We start from the raw sequence: 5,294 nt of genomic DNA, 5'->3' as shown, positions 1-5,294 counted from the left end.
TTGCCATGGCTAACGCCCCGATAATATCATACCAGCGCTACTTTTAGCACCTCAACATTATGCTATGCATAAACGTTTACACATTTTGTTTACTTCGCTCCCATTACGGTTATAACTTTTGTTATGTGAAAAATGCATGAAAACGACACTTCGCACCTGCTACAACTGAAAAATACTAAAAATACCTATATACATACAAACACACGTAAACCAATTTGCACATGGTTTGTTTGTCAAAGATTTTATGCGAAAATGAGTGTGCAAAAACAAAACAAATAACGGGAGTGTAATCAAACAGCAATACAAATTTTTTGTGCAAATATTTTACCAAGCGACGACAAAATGGAATTGAAGCAACATAAATGTTTATATGCTATTGTGGGAATGTGGGTGAGTAAACGTAAAGTAAAACGTTTAAGCTGAAAATCCTATCCCACAAGGCAACAGGAACTAGGGAGTTTTTATGTGTGTTTTTTCCTCTATTTCCAGTTGTATAAGCAGAATACAAAACGACTGCTCCAAAAGGCGGAAGTAATCCATTATAAAATATACGGCAATCAAACATTTATGAAGTTTTTCTGCGCTAGATTTCAGTTTTCAGGACTAAACTGAAGAAATCACTCCGAAATGAGTCCTTTTTTGAAAAATCTCTTTAATATCGAACGTTTCGGGCAGTTTTTGATTTGGGCGGATCTAAATTGTTGTGCTCAATGTCATTCTGCATATCCACTTTCTACAATTACCAACTTATTTTTACTTCCTTTATTTTATATCCCCTGTGGGCGGTAGAGTCCTTTGAACCTTCCAAAACTACAAGCAGAGATGTCATTTATCCGGCATTAATTCAGAGATGTATTACTCTTATTATCGATCCGCTGGTTTGTCTATTTTGGGCAAGTTATTCTTGGGAATACATACCGCATACCTGGAGCAAGGTATCCGTGTTAGTTTAACCAAAACGTCTCTAATCGAGACCAAAATTTATTTGTGATTTCTCCGACTATAGTAGCATCGACGTCCCCTACATTTAAGGACCACCCTAATTTACACGCACCAAGTTTTGTAAATAAATAAAAATTTATATCAAGTTTTTTTAAATAAGTAAATATTTATGGTCAGATGACCAAAAATGTATGACAATTTTTTATCAATTTTTTAAGGTGCCTAAAATGTATGTCCGGTTTCTAAATTATCAAAAATCTATGCCCAGCTTTGAAGTTGCCAAAAAATTATACAAAAATTTGTTTAATTACCTGAAATTGAAGTCTGGTTTTCAAAGCGGAATTTTATTAAAATATATACATAATTATATTTATGTTCACTTATTAAATACCCAATTTTAAATTACGATTTATTTATGCATGGTTTTGAACAAGAAAAAATTTAAGTTAATTTTTTACAGTACTAACAATTCTTGGTGTAACCAAAAATGTATGCATGTTCATATGTTTGTCCAGTTTTTTATGGTACCAATGTTGCATTTCTTAACCCTCTCACTACTATGGGGATCATCCATCCCAAGGCAAATTTAAAAAATTCACACAAATGCAATTCGCGTGCTATTTGAATAACTTAATATCCCATTAGTATATGTAACTTTATAACTACCAAACATTTCTGCTCAGGTTTTATATTTCAAATATTTATTTTATATCCATAATTGATCAAAAATTTATGTCAAGTTTTTTTACGTGCGAGCAATTTATGCCCAGGTTATAAATTCCTAAAAAAGATTATAAATTTAAAAGGCAAAAAAATTATATTATTTTTTTTTTTTAAATTACATACTAGTATTTTATATTATGTTCACCTTTTGAAGTTACCATAATTTTTACAAAAGTTAATAAATTACTTTACTTATATGCTCAGTTTTTAAATTATCAAAAAAAAATCCTTTATGTCTGTTTTTAAATACCTAAAAATGTATGCCAAATTTTTTTAAGATACCAAAAATTCCGGTCAATTTTTCACATTGCCAAAAATGTCTTCTCTCGTTTGAAATACTCAAAAATTATTGTGCTTTTAAAACTGCCAAAAATGTATGCCCAGCTTTTTTAAATACCAGACCTAATATCCAGCTTTTAAGTAACCAAAAAGATATGGCCAGTTCTGATAAGTACAAAACAATTTGTACCCAGTTTTTTATAACGAAACATTTATGCTCAGTTTCTTTAAGTACCAAAAGTTGATGTCCAGTTTTCTTAAAGTACCGAAAATATTTCTTAAGTTGCCAAAAATTTATATTTAATTTTTAAATTGCCAAAATTTTATGTTTTTTTTTTAAATACGAAAACCTAATACCCAGTTTTTGGGCAACTAAAAATGTATGACCAGTTCTGATAAGTACCAAACAATTTGAGTCCAGCTTTTTATTTAACGAAATATTTATGTAAAGCTCCGAAAATTATGTCCAATTTTTAAATTACCAAAATTGTATATTCAATTTATCAGTGCCTAAAAATTTTTGGGCAGTTTTTAAGTAGCCAAAACTGTATGACCAATTTTTTAACCCCTAAAAACTTATGCCTGTATTTAAATGAAAAACAAAATATTTATGTTCAATTTCTAAGCTACCAAAAAATTCTAACTAGTTTTACTAAGTATCGAGTTTCACTTCAGTTTTTTGCGTATTTATCTACGAGATACGTATTTAAATGTATACTTACTTGTTGTTGCAAATTTAGTAAATGAAATAAGAGAAAATTTTGTTGAATTTTTAATATTTTATTTTATTTTTATTTTTTTTATTTCTATATGTATATTTAAGAATGTACCCATGTTGTACATAAATATGTATGTATGTAAGTATGTGTTTTGCTTATATTGTAATAAGTATGTTTCTATGTAGTTTCAAGTGTTTAATATATTTTCGTTATTACTTTTTTTATTACACTGCACACAATATTGTTTTGCTGCTTTAACAAATTTATGAATTTTAGTTTTTCTCTTTTCGGTTTTTCTTGTTTTTGCTTTAATTTTTGTATACTCAGTGGTACTCAGAGAGTTCGAAGCTATTTGATATTAGTTCTGTAGCATTATATCAATATTTCGATGCAACTACATACATATGTAGGTATGTATGTACGCATGTACTCGTAGTATAGTATGTACTTTAGTATGCCTTAATTTTAGCACTTCACTGAATACATATGTATGTATTTGTAGTGTTGTATATAATTTGCATAACTGTTGAAAATTGCAAATGATTGAACTTGAAGAGACTGGCTGCTTTGTTATTTAAAGTTTTTGATTTTACGAGTGAGTTATTTGTTTTTTCTAATTTAAATTTTAGCTAGAAAAGTTGTATTTGATTTAAGGAAAATTTAAATTTTCTGCCTTAATTGGATATATATATTTTTTGCATATCTTATAAAGCTTTTCGTTGATGTACAAAATCTATAGCTTATTTTTATTACCTGTTAATTAACAGCTTAAATTCTTGCAAATTTTTTGTAGCTTAGAAGAATTGTAGCCTTCGCTCTAAGGAAATGTGCATCCATATCAACTCTTTTGTATACTAATTAAATTTTAATAATGTAATTGTGTTTTTTTTTACTTCGTATGTATGTATGTATATAAACAGTTTTGATGTGTTTTGCTCAATGTTTGATTTAGGTCAAAGTTTAATAATCTCGAGTATGCTTCCTTTTGGCTAAAACTAGCAATAAGGAGAATTATTTTGAAATGATTTATTTAATAACACTTAGGTTAGCGCGCAACAATACAACTGAGTTCATCACTACATTTGCAAAATACTTACTATATATATTCGCAGAATATAAAAATCAATAAAAAGAACCTACAGCCAACAGCAGTGATCGAGTTTTCTTCGGTTATTGAGACCAATATTTTTTACTTTTATATCTCGAATGTGCCCAGGTCGGGTTAACATGTATTTCATATGAATATACAAACCTAATTCAGAAGCCAATTCCTTATAACGCTTATATCCGAAAATATATATTTCTAACTCTGCTTTCAAAAGCTATAAGTTAATTGAAACTATGCAACAGGTTGTCAAACAAAAGATGTTGAAAGAAGCTTTGTTCCGCAAATATTTTTAAAGAGGGTTACCACTTGTTTAAAAAATAATAATTTTAATTTAATTAAAAAGTTACCTGAATTATTACAATTTTGAAAAGGGTTGGCACCTACTCGAATTAATGATAGCTAAGAAAAATATTACAGAAGGGGTGTTAAGTTAGAAATTTGTATTTCAAAATGTTTAATTTGGAAAGTATTTTTGGAGAGAGTTGCCATCTGTTTATAAATTTATTTCAATTTCATTGATAAGTTAAGTGAAATATAAAGATTTGAGTATTAAAAGAAGGATACTTAAGACGACTTTGTTTAGAAAATATTTTCGAAAAGGGTTACCACCTGTTTAAAAATTCCATTCAATTTTATTTTGTAATAAGTTAAGCGAAATATTGCAATATAAATATTGATGACAAAATAAAAAAAATTATTTTAATTTTGTTAAAAAATGATTTTTAAAGGACAGCTTTATTTGGAAAGCTTCCATCAGTTTAAAAAGATACATTTTATTTCACTAAGAAAGAAATCAGAGCGTCCTCGAGCACTTTCGATAAAAAAAAGTTTCAACCAAAAGTTACGTATTTTTATCCTCACAATCCGAATCTGGAGTAAAAACATGTATGTCTAGTTTAAAATAATGCATTTCCGGTCATTTTAACCCACTTTCCGTCGAAACCGGAAGTAATACCACCAGAAGTAATTTGGTATACCACACTTTTGCGTTCTTCAATAAAAAACATCTCGATCCATTTTCGAAAAGGTGGACGAAGAGGTCGTCTAGGACACCCTGTAGACATATGCCACTAATGGGTTTTATTGAGCCACATTTTGAATAGAAATGCCACCTGTAAAAATAATTTTAAAAAATCTTAAAATATAAAAGAACCAGCTAGAAAAAGTAAGTTATTTCTAATGCGAAAACGGATCTAGCTAAAATTTGGCCTTAACATTGGCGACTTTGATCTTGCAATGACTGCCAGGCAGTGTCGCAAGAAAGTTTTCACTAATATTTATATCGAAATTCTTAGGGTCGGTCAAAAAACTGGAAACTTTACCACTGAGCTCTTTTAGCACTAGGCTTGCTGGATTAAGGTATTCGCCTGAAAAAGAGAACAGTAAGGAGAATCCCTAGAGCCAGTTTTAGTCAAATAGATAAAAATTTTTTTAGTATAAACCTTCTTTCACTTTAGTAAGTACTTAAAATACGTATTTTTATTAGACTCTGTTTAACCAATTAAGTAACTTGCTGTAACTTG

This window comes from Rhagoletis pomonella, unplaced genomic scaffold (genome assembly GCF_013731165.1).
Source record: "Rhagoletis pomonella isolate Grant_MI unplaced genomic scaffold, Rhpom_1.0 Rhpom_scaffold_00002, whole genome shotgun sequence".
Taxonomy (NCBI): Eukaryota; Metazoa; Arthropoda; class Insecta; order Diptera; family Tephritidae; genus Rhagoletis; species Rhagoletis pomonella.
Note: the sequence above shows the minus strand (reverse complement) of the source record.